The following is a 13,150-nucleotide window of genomic DNA, read 5'->3' as shown; positions in this document are numbered from 1 at the left end:
CTCTCCTCTCCTCTCTCCTCCTGTCCTCCTCTCTCCTCCTCTCCTCCTCTCCTCTCCTCTCCTCTCCTCTCCTCTCCTCTCTCCATCCAAATGCCACCATTGCATTTCATTAACTTTGTGTGTCCCTGTCCCTGGTTCTGCTGGAGGTTTCTTCCCTTAAAAGGAGTTTTTCTTCTCCACTGTCACCTCATGCTGCTTAAATGGGATTGTTATTAATTAATAATTCTGTATACAGTTATATTTTGTAAGGTCTTACATTGTAAAGTGCCTTGAGATGACTTTTGACGTGATTTTGTAATATAAAACTGAATTTAATTGCTACTTTTAAGACTTTCTTCATGTAAGTTTTGTAAAAACAAAACAAAACAAAACTGCAGCAAATAATATGGATCAACGGGCAGCATGGCTCCTGACACAGCTCTTGTAGTTGTTTGTGCGCTGTTATTTTGAAGGCCGAACCCTTCCACTTCCTGTGCATCTGTGCGTGAACATTTGAGCGCATCTCTCCTCCTCTCTCCTCCTCTCTCCTCCTCTCTCCTCCTTCACCAACTTCTTGTTCTCTGTGGAGACTGGACGACCTCCTTCGGCTTGTTACGACCCCGTGAAGCTCTCGCCGTCACTTCCTGGATACAGGGAGAAGTTTCTCTGACAAAGTGCTGACTTCTGTCTCGGAAAAGTACTAGAGAGTGGGAGGAACCTCTCCAGCTCCCTCACATGCTGAGGTTAAATCAGTTACTTATAGGATGATAGGGGAACACCATAAGTCACAACATTTGACAGCTCTGCATCCATCTGGAAACATTTGAACGAAATGTGAATAATATGGAAATTACAGTTATGGGGTGTCTTTAAGTTTGTTATGCCTTTTTGTGGTGGGGTCCCACTGGGACATTCTCAGGGACCCCTGGTGGTCTTTAGACATCTCTGGGGGACCAACTAAGCCATTTAATTCAGTGAAGGCATGCAGTTGTATCTGGTTTGGTTATTCCTTACACAGTACAGCCATATTATATTTACCACCAATGCCACCATAGCCTATATAAGACTCACGTTTGTGGGTTTCATCGTGGAACTGGAAAAACACATATGTTTTTATTCGAGTGCTCAGAGTCAATATTATAAATCCATTCAAAGATAAAGATTTGCAAACGTGGAAAAAAAAGTGTGTTTCAGTTACATTAAGAAGTATTTTAAAGTACAACTTTGAGGTATCTGTGCTTATTTATGTTTTTACTCCACAAGTCAAATTCAAATATTGTTCACATTTCGTCCACAATATTTATTTTAGAGCTTTAGTTACTGATTACTTTTCCAGATGTAGGAATAAATATTGTTGTAATAATCTAATGAACTAATAAGTGCTTTTAATAGATTAAGCGGCTGTCAGTACATAAAGTGGGTAAAATCGGCTCAACCTTTACCAGCTGTTGTTCTTGTCTCTATACACATCTTTGACCCTTTTTTTAAATTCATTACTATAATTTTCTTCTTTCCCATAATTTCCAACTTTGAATTTTTGTCAAACAAATCTGGACCAAATCTGTTACAGGGTAATTCCACATGGTGTCACTGTACACATGAAAGTCGCTTTCAAGGCCATGTCAGAGTTATCACGGCCTCTACATCCACACTCATACCTCTACAGTACTTGTAAAGATGCCTGCGATGAGTAGCATTCAGTTTCAGCCAGCGTGTTCATGAGCATGGTAATAAAGAATACATGGCCTTGACTTCAATATTGATGTGACAGAGTTGACTGGTGAAGTACTGCCTGTACAGGATGCAGCAGCATTTTGTAGCATTAAAAGTGTAGAATTAGTAAGTGGAAGACAAATGTTCCAGAAAGAGAGAGACAGTAAAATTCATCTTATGATACCAATAAAGCTCCTTGAATTGGATTGAGGGAGAGAAAATGAAGGGGAGATGGGAGGGGAGGGGGTGACAGAAGAAGACAACAGATGACAGATGGTGGGTAAGAGACAGAAATATAGGGAGAAAAGGAAGGAAAGGAGGGAGAAGGGGGTAAAGCAGCAGAGTAATCAAAATGGAAAGAGGGAGAAACCGAAGGATAGAAAGGGGAAAGAAGACACAATGCAGCCGGTAAGGAGGGACAGAGAGAAAGAGACAAAGAGTGTCTCTGAGGAGCAGTGCTGCCCTGCCAGCCTTTCAGCTCTATCTGCAGTGCAGCGCGGGTCAGGGCCTCTCCGGCTCTCTAACACTGTCATCCTCGTGACTGATCACTGCTTTGTCGCACTCTGATTAAGATGCTTTGTCTAAGCACTCTGCTTCTATTGACACTTCCATGTATCCCTGCCCCCCCCCCCCCCCCCCCCCCCCGCTTTTCCCTCTTGCTCCATTTACACTATCCCCGTCGCTCACTCTCTTTCTCCCTTTTTCCCACCCCCAAAGGTCAATATCATCTATTAGATCTAGATTTGCTGACTGCTGTATTATTTATATAGAGAGGGAGAGGAGCTGCTCTATTAAAAGCTCAATTGACTCCGTCTGTGTCTCTGGCTGCATTAATATCCCCATGATGGTTCCATCTCAGCGTGTGAGTGTGTGTGAGTTCTAGTGAATTAATAAGTGTGTGTGTGTGCCAGCATGTGCCATGTGTTCCTGTGTATTTCTGAAAAGGCTGCAGAGGATGAGTAAGCTAAAGACAGTTCACAGTGAGTGGACAACTTTATATGCGCAATGTGGGTCAAGGTCGAGGAGAAAATGACATCCTGTGTCTGATTTGATATTTGTTGGAGGATATGGCTATTTCTGTGTCCTCCCCATCCCCAACTCTAGCAGGGGGACTCCCCTAGAGAGTCAGGAGTAGTACAGTAACATCGAAAAAGACTGCATAACATCAGTTCATTCAGGTCATAGTAAACTCACTATTGATTACAGCGGGCGCAAAAGTCCCTGAAGGAATATTGTATGAATACTACACTGACACCACAGGAGATATAAATATCATAAAATACATGCTAACATGCTCACTGTAAGGATATTATTAGGCTATTAGTTACCAGAGGGATATTATAAGAACATTACAGTGATGTTTCCATTTCTGGTAGAAGACAGTGCATCTACATAGCAGGTGTCACCAAGATACTAGACTTTTCATGTGGTGAACTGAGCATGTTTCCAACACCTGTGGTACTGACTTTTATAATTCAGTTTATGGCCAATAAGTTACGGTTCCTGCTGGATGTAATTTTTTTATTGCAGTTCAGGAAGTTTTCAAAATCACCAGGGATATATTCCCCCACATTACAGATTCCTCTGTCCTTGGTGTCCTTAAAATTCAAGTTGAAGGTGCTCAGAGCTGAAAAACACCCAGTTAGTTAGTTTTTTATTATTAAAATTACCATCAAAACAACACTGCACAGAGACGGAGACAAGAAGAGGAGCTAGAGAGTCAGTAACAGCAAAAGGTTGACAGAGCTACCATGGAAGTATTATTAGTGTGGTATTTATTGTAACTGAAAAAACGAAAGATTATAAAACATTGATGTTTGTATGTAAATCCCTTCCAGCTAACTAATAGCTGGTTTCTAATCAGTAATTTACTAGATTTGGTTGAACCATTAAAAATGAATAAGTGCCTAGTAAAGACTTTCTCAAAAGCATCCACTTTAGTCATGTAAGCTGTTACATAAATCCCAAAATCTACAATTTATAGGAGGTAAAATTATGCTAAACACAGTAATCACAACTTCCTCTAACCAGAATAAAAAGAAAGGAGGAGGCTCCGGTGTGCAGTGGTTTATTGAGCAAAACCACCGTCTTTCTCTAACCCTAACCAAAGTGCTTTTGTTGCCTAAGCCAAACTCGACACCAGACTTTGGAGCCAAACTTGGGTCAGTATTGGTCCTGCACATCAAACTCCTTTCATACCTCCTTCAACAGTGACGAGGCGACCCTGGAAAGCTGGTCTTCTAGGCAGAGCTGCAAAGAAAATATCTCATAGTGGCCAAGAAAAAGAAAACATTAAGGTGGGCAAAATAACATAGAAACTAGACAGAGGGAGATAAAAAGTGTTATCAACAGACAGATCGATGTTTGAGGTGTTCAGAATACAAAAAAACCTTTGTGAGATGCAAACTTCAATGTCAGGCATGGTGGAGCCAACGTGGGGGTCTGGGGCTGCTCTGGTGGTACTAAAGTGGGAGATTCATACATGGTAAGGAAGGTTGAGGAGGAAGGCTATTCCCTGCGGCCCTACCCTGTGGATGATGCTCGATTGGAGCCAGCTTCGTCCTACAACAGGGCAATGACGCAAAGCACAGCTCCAATGTATGCCGGGACTATTTTGGGATGAAGCAGTCGGTTGGTATTCTTTCTATAATGTCGTGGCCAGCACAGTCACCGGATCTCAGTCCTACTGAGCTGCTGTGGGAGCAGCTTGACTATGGCACGTAGGAAGTGTCCATCAAGCCAGTCCAACCTGTGGGAGGTGCTTCAAGGAAGCGTGGGATGAAACCTCTTCAGATTACCTCAACAAAATGACAATGACTGGATTTCCTACTCAGTCTGCTTAATTTCTTACTCAAACTCAGTTCATATATGTTTCCATGGAAAACTGGTAAATTCCTCAGTGACTCAAAACTTTTAAGTGATAGTGGAATTTAATTTTAATTAAAAGGGTTACATCATGCTAAATTTCTGCTCAAGTTTCAGGTGTCAATCATATTATTAGTTTTAAATAAGGCATACAACACCTCAGCAAGCTAATATTAGGGATAACTAGTTAACTACGTAGGATTACATTAGCTAAAGGGCACACTTTCCACTTGTGTATAAGTATTTAATAACAACTTGACATAGCGTCCGTGGCAGATGAAACAAAGTCCGGGCCAAATACAGTCTGGTGTCAACAGTGGGAAAGTGGGGCGAATTGCAGAGGTGAGAAATTAGTATTTTAAAGAACCAAGTTTCTCAAGTTAAACTCAAGACCCGATAAAGCACGCAGTATAGTAGAAATGAAAAAGAAGAGACTGTGGTGATGGAGTACTTAAGAACTCCTTAAGCAGTGCAGTGTGGATGTAGATGTAGATGTTAGTTCATTAGTTTCTAGCTTAGGAGACAGAGGAGTAGAAAGGCAGGCACAGAGGGATCCACAGGCAGGCAGAGATAAATAGAGCAGATGGGTTTCAGAAACCACAGGCACAAAAAGAGAAGCACTTTTAAGATTTTTTTTTATTACATTACTCTACTACTGTTTTATTTAACCATTTTGAGAATTTCATATACAGTATCAGCCGCACTGCAGGTAAATGCAAATGTGATACACTGGTAGCAAAGTATTGTATTAACCCATTAGACATTTCAGACCAAGCTTGACTGGGCTATGAACTTTGTAGAACTGATGTGATTCTTGAAATACAGCAAAGAGAACAAAATGAAGCCCAGAGATTTAAGGCCTGATGCTGTGTTTTCAAAATACTTCACACCAAGACTTCTCTAGTCTTCCTATTTCTCAGCTGAGGTGGTAGATGAGACATTGAAAGCCAACAACATCTGTCATCCTGTTAACACAGAAACAGCCCACTGAGTTGAATCTCGTCTGATACTTGACACAGCATTTTTTGTCTTTACAAAGTTTTCTTTCTATATAGTCATAACACTGTCAAAATGTATTGGGTTCATTTTTTGGTATTATTTCATATAAGCATCAGTTATATGTTGTTGTTGTATTTTGTTACAACTCTGTTGAAATTCCCCATTACAACTGTTGACGGTATCTAAAGAGACACATTTTTCCATAAGCTGAAGAGCAGGTGTCGATTCTTGAGGAGGACTTTCCACAACCTGGCAACCCACAACTTGTTATTACAACTAATCCATAAATTAGTTGATCATTTCTTAAAGTAAGTAAGTAACACTACTGTTCATGGTTTTTTCATGGTGTGTTTGAAGTGAGCACTAAGAGATAAGCAACAATGACAAATATAGTATGTAAGTGGAGACATAACTGCAGCTGGTAGAGGTTTTGTATTATTCTATTAACAATGAGAAAATAAAATAAAATAATAATAATAAAATATCTTGCTGTTCAATATCCACTCACAGTGACTTCAGCATTTAAGTGACTCTCACAGTAACTTGGTTAAGGTTAGGGAAAGATTATGTACTAAATGTAAATAAATATACTGTATCTCACTTCACTGTGAACATTTTCTTGTATTTAACCAGACAACGGCACAAGCAATTATGCTGGATGTACTCATAGACCTAGAGAATTCATTAGATGTTTTCACCAATGAACCCCTGGAGCCTGTCTGGAGAATCAGGTCTGGCCATTACCTACAGCTGATCTTTCACACATGCAGCACACAACAGTGTAGACTGTCTATGTCAGGACGATTCCTCACTTGGCGTCTCTAGGTAGAATGTGCAGGAGGCTCGATGTGATTTTGTGTACAGCACATCAAACCAGAGTCAGTCACATGATTAGAAACAAACACTAGTTTGAAGGTAAGAAGCACGGTACAACACCAGAGGGCATTATAAATATTTCCCATACTTTCTGGTGTTTTGAGGTTTCTACCTTGACAGGTTACGATTGGTTAAAAGATTTATTTCAAGACGCTGTGGTCGTGATGAGTAGCAGGAATTTGAGGGTGGAATCTGGACAGGAATAATTCTGCATCTAAAGAGGAAACAGGGGTTACTGACCGGAAAGAAAAGATCTCTGGACAGTTACCTGCCAGCTGGCAGCTGGAAATATCCATTTAATGTCCGGGTAAATGGGCATTTGCCTTTTCACACACAGCTGCTCAGGTTAAAGTCTAGACAAGGTCAGGATTCCAGTGCATCTCTAAAAAACAGTTCAAGACATCTTTTGGTCCCTTTTATGTTTTGCTGCTTGCGATGATCAGAAATGTGGGTAAAGTAGACTGTCAGGACACAGCAATCTAACTGTTCACATGCTGTACAACACTATATTCCTAAATTTAAAGTATATTTTTCATCTTCATCAAACTGCAACTAATAAACTGCATGAAAGAATCGTTCCTGCTGCTTTATGATGATGCATTTTTGACACCATCCATTTGCTTTGAAGAGATATGTGAAGCTAAGAGGTTGGACACATTCCTAAACCCAGAAGCATCAACTAATCAGAAAATGTGAAAATTGAAAGAGAAGAGGATTTTACAGACAACACACAGTGCACAGGGAGGTCAGTGTTAGATTAGATAGTGAATAATTATCTCATTTGTATTTGCAATTGGAAATGGCTCACAGCCTCTCTTTGCAGTGTAGTCTTTGACTTGTCCCTGTCTCAAGCTAAACTGAGACACTCAAATGTGCTGAAGCTTGACTGGAGTTGATGCCGCCAGAGTGGAAAAATGACAGTATGTGGGCATGATCTCATTACTCAATGGAAATCAAACTTTGAAGAGGCAGTCCACCCAGCACAATCTGAACTTAGATACATGACGAATGCAGCGTTGAAAACGTTCAACCTACCTTAAACAAAACAACACATTTAGAAGTGAGGAAGCTAATGGAGAGGAAAGGGAAGGTTGAATGTTTCGGCAACATTTCAACTAAAATTGGGTCAGTGGATGATCGTGTAAAGATTACAACCTTAAAGATGCTCTTTGAGTCTGCACAGGTCCAACTTTGCAAACCTGCACCTGCAAAGCTCAGGACTGTACCCACACTCATCTCTAAAGGAAATCTACACCCCATCTACCAAATAATGTAGACCTGCTACCCGACCCGTACCTTCAGCCTATAGTTAAAAACAGCTATAACTTTAATACCGCCTAGTGGTTTTAATGTTGGGTGCTGTTGGTTATGCAGCTTCACACTATTGTAGGCAGCTGCATTTTAGGCACCAAGAGCTCAGGGTTCAGTCTCTTGTCCTGTGACACTTGAACATGCACAAACCACCAACAGATGTCAGATGTAAACAAGACCAGAGATGAATGCCAGTAGGACTTTCCTCCACCTCCTAATTGGCCATTGCCTCGCACTGGACCATGCTGTAATTGTCATGGATTAAAATGCTAAGTTGGGATCATCCCAGGCATTGATAGTGTTTCCCAGCAGTGTTTCTTATTTTACAGTCATGTGTTTTCTGCTGATGCAGCTATGAAGTCTCTGACAAAAAGACACAAGACAACACATAAACTAAAGGAAACTATTACATTCATCAAACCTGAAGCATTGCCTTTAGATGGAGAATGAGGTGTATTATTGTTATCTGGAGTGCCTGGGAGTAGCAGCAGTGATATATTTAGACCAGTATATTCTAAGCTGAGCCAGTCAGCACCAGTTAAACATTTGATCTACTATCCTGACACAATACTCAAAGGCCTGTTTATCCTGTAGAACTCACTCTGCTGTGGGAAGACGTATGAGATGTTCTGTATTACATATTCCCATTTACATTATAGAGGGGGTGGAGAGTTTGCCGCCTGGGATTTCAGCAGGCACACAGGCATCTTCTGAAGGAGGCCGCATCGTAAATAAGGAGGTGTCAGGGGTATAATTTGATGATGCATTTGTCATGGAGGTCCAGGAATAAAACACTGACATATACCTGCACTCACCACTTCTTTCAACTTCTAGGCTAATTTTAAAAATATACCTAATTTCCCTACGGCAAGCACTAAAGTTTCTTTCTGTCTCATCTGTGGAGCTCCAACAGAGGTGCGCAATACCTCATGTCCCCTAGTTTGGTAAATGCCTGTGCCCTTCTCTTCTAAGCACTGGTCATTATACGTTAAAAGCAGCTTATGAGTTCATTACAGGCCTAATGATCATAATATAATAATCTTCTGTGCAATTTGCACAGTGTCTAAAACCTCAAGGCATTGACTTCTGCAGGAACCATCATAACACAGTCATTACAGATCCATAAACTAGTCTATGATGACAGATTGTATGTTACTTTCAAATGTACTAATAATGACGCACAACAGTGCACTTAATGTAAGCCAAGGACTCCAGGTCATACAGAAATACACAGATAGCTATCAGCAGCTATTGCTTGGTCAAACATGTTGTACTTAAAATGATTCACAGGCAGGTCAATTACATATTCAGTCATTGTGCATATTGACAAAATTTACTATCAAATGCACAAACACTCTGCACACTCATTAACTGTACAGCAAACATTCATGGTACTCCAGTATCACATATACTGTCATTTAAAATCTAATTCTCTTGACTGTCGATGAGAGAAACTATAATAAAATTCAAAATCAATGACCTCATTAATGCAATTAATGCTGATCCCTCCATACAGCACCTAAATGCCTCATGCGAGTTTCTGCTTGACCTTTGTGCTCTAAGGTGATGGAGGATTTTCCGGTACAGCTCAGTGACAGCTGAAAACATTTGGATAGATGCTGTTATTGAGATGTAACCTGAAGATTTATGTGTCCAAACTGACTCCAGCAGTAAAAAAAAACATGCTGTGGGGTTTTACTCTTGCTTCTGTCCATCGGCAAAAACGCTCGCTCCGCTTCTGTCACTCAGATTTCCTTTACTCACTCTGTAGCCTATTTCTCACTCTCCTTATCCCGTCTGTATTTTTGATTCCTCCCTTTTTCTCATCTAATTGTCTATCTTGAGCCTGCTTGCTTTCCTTCCACCTCTCCTTCTTTCTCTCATTCTCGCTCCTTGTATTTCTCCCACCCCGTCCTCCCAACACTCTCTCCCTCTATCTCTCCCTCTATCTCTCTCTCTCTCTCTCTCTATGGATAATTCATCAGTGTTTCTCAGAGCTGCTCTCTGCCTGCCTGCCTACTGTGATTTCCGCTGGGACTCTTTCGGGGACTATTCCCACCTCAGCCGGGAGTTAGAGCCATGGCTACAGAGGGAAATTAATCACAGCCACCTTATACTAACCCTTATACACAAACACACACGTGAACACATGCAGGCACACACTGCTTCTTAACTTTGACTGTTTTTTTTAATATATACACTCTCTGTCTTGCCTTTTGTTTTAACTCTGTTTTACTTTAGATTTACACACACTCCTGCAGGCTTGCTTTGATCAGTTGTGTCCCTCGTGGCTGAGTGCCTGGGTACCTGGACTGTAGCACCGACTGTTATGACTGTTTTACACCGCTCAAGTAAATGTTGAATGCAGCAATCTATGGATTTTTAGTGCAAATGAATAAACACACATACACACAGAGAGACACAGTCCACGCATAGTTTGGAACCAACATGCAGCTATTAAATATTTCACATCAGAATTTTTTTGCTATCAGAAGAAGTGCAGGAGATGTTTAGTCGATAAACATCGATATGATAAAATGGCAGAAGTCAAAGGACAGAAAAAGAAGAGTAAATGGAGATGATGACAGGAGGAACAAACAGACAACGTCCATCTGTGGCTGTGTGGACAGACTTTAGCTTGATACTGCCGTGACAACATATTGGCCGGGCATAATTTCCAAATGTCTTGGCCATAAGGTTAAGCTGGTGAATGCATTAGGTCAATGAGTGTCCTCACAAATATAGAAGTGCAAACACGTGAGTGAGAGAGTGTGAACAGGGAAAAGCAGCGTATTGATCCGGGATCGAGTGGCTCCCGACGTGAGCACCAGAGGAGGGATTGGAAGCACAGTGAACGTCGCTGCACACATTTACAGGATAATGTATGTGCAGGTACAGTAGGAGTAATGGAAAGAGAGCGAGGTGTGTGTGTATGTGTGTCTTTGGATCATCACACTTGCAGTACAGGTACAGTGAACTCTACATCCAGACACCATACAGTGCTATGGGAGATATCTCCTGAGATTTGCTCTCCTTAGAAATTCACACAGCCTCTTTACTAATGTAACATGAACTACAGAAGGTCATACATTAACATTTGGATGCAGTGTTAATTTAATTCATCATGAGAGTAGTAATTTGCAACCTCAAGGCCAGTTTGGTGTCAGGTTAGTGAAAAAACTTACACAATTTCTTATTGTGGAAAAAATGAACATGACAATTTGGTTAAACCACCACATATGGATCCAAACTGGATTTTTTCTAATTATAAATCAGGGAACAGCTCAGCTCATTATTATTTTTTCTTATCTATGCACTGTGCCTTGTACTGTCCCACTGCATTTTCTATATTCATCTATTTCTTTTGGGAAGATTTTTATTGAAAAAGGAAAAAGAGCCCACTGAGCAAAGGTGCAAGCTGAGCCGTTGATGGAACAAGTTCACAGAGTTTATTCAAAAGATGTAGCGTGGATACGCTCGCGTCTTCTTCAGAACTGTCCTCAAACAGCACTGACAAAACATCCGCTAACCTTGTGAGTCTGACAACATTACTTGGCCGTGTCACACACTTTTCATGGGTAGACAGAGTTTGTTCGGTTGTGAAGCGGTTTGAATTGAAATACAATCTTTCCCACGTCATATGGAATTGTTGAAATTGCTGGTGCTGAACTTTTCTCTCACGAGTTGTAAAAAAAAAAACTTTGATTTGCACTGTAAATGGTCTCACTCCCTTTTGAAGATAGTGTGACCTCTCGGGGATATGGGAAGGTTTAAAATGCCAAATAACAAAATAGTGGCAGAAAGTTGCACTTGAAAACAACACGTCGGCAGCATTTAGATTCATGCAGAGTTATCTAGTTTTTAGAGAAGAAATATTAGACGAGTGATGACTTCAGTTTTGTTTTTTTTTAAAGAGAAGATAAAAGCTTGATTGGAACATGCAGTGACAGACGAGGAGCATCGCCCTCGTTTAGAGCAGCTTGATAGGAAAGATAGAGCTCAATTGATTAGAGTCAATTAGAGAAAAGGTCAGGCCACAGCTGGGGCAAGAAGGCAGCAGTCCCTGGGATTAGTGCAGCAATAAAAAAATGAAACACACACACACACACACACACACACACACACACACACACACACCCACACACACACACTTGTGCTTGACATGTTTGATCTCATGTAAACTAGTACACATACAAGTGCATCCAACAGTAAGACAGATACATGTCCATGACACACACTTTTCCAGCCGAGAAAACCACACACCACGCACACACACAAACACACACAAACACAAACACACGCTGCTGTTTTTGTGCCTGCTGTTTCGTGTTCTTGGGCCATACAGGGCATTTACAGCTCTGTATTACATGTAGAACGATACAGTATTTCGCTGCTCAAGGTATCACGCACACACACACAAACACACACATACACATATAAAAAGAAAGCCTCCTGCTTTATTTTTTTAAATAATTTTCTTATAAAAAAAAAACCTTTCTTCCCTTGATGCCCGCACATTCCTGGTCTCCCTCTCCTGTTTTTGTTTCTTTCTTCTCTCCTGCTCTTCCTCTCTGCTGTCCTAACTAGAACCATTCATTAGTATAACCTTCAGTCTGCTGCAGTTCTTTCTTTCCCCCCCGTGTTCACTCCTCCCTTGCATATATCTTCATAATCTGTCCTTCAAGTCCTCGCATCTCTTCTGTCTGTCTTCTATTTCCTCTCCTGGTTTTGCCTTGGTTTCATTTGCTACTACACTCACTCCACCCATCTTCATCCACTCTTTCCTCCTCTGTGTACATTACTACACATTATCATCTGCAATAATGTTTTAAAAGCAAGTAATTTGAGATGAATATTGAGACGAGATAAGTCCTTGTACTTCATGGATTTCTCTTCTCTGTGCCTTCTCTATTCTCTTTTACTTGTGGTGAATGTTGATGTTTCCAAAGAGTGTGTTTAAGTTATGGATGTGTTACTTTAAAGCTTCCTTCTCCCTGCACTGCTGTGCTCTGCTCCGACCAGATCTTCAGAAATAATTGAAATTCTTTGATTGGTTAGAAGGGCGAGCCTCCATCAAGAGAGAGGCTCTGATTTGACAGCACTTTTCCACATCAAGGTGTGTTTTGCATAATTCTAGACATGTGACAAGTGTTACATACTGTATCTTTAAAGTAATAATCCTTTCAAATTCAAATTCAAATGAACTAATCTTAATAGTTCAGTGGTGCATAACTGGGCTCACCCCTGCAGACCTTTGCAGGCTTGAACAAATCTTTAATGGTCTTTGTGATCGTAACAGTGTTACACTGTACAGAGGTTTCTTCTATGCACCAATCTGCAGTGTTACATTCAGCCAATAATTTCTTTGTAATTATTGGATTTGTCATGAACCCTAATAGACCTTTGT

The sequence above is a fragment of the Anabas testudineus genome, chromosome 6 (genome assembly GCF_900324465.2).
Source record: "Anabas testudineus chromosome 6, fAnaTes1.2, whole genome shotgun sequence".
Lineage (NCBI taxonomy): Eukaryota > Metazoa > Chordata > Actinopteri > Anabantiformes > Anabantidae > Anabas > Anabas testudineus.
Note: the sequence above shows the minus strand (reverse complement) of the source record.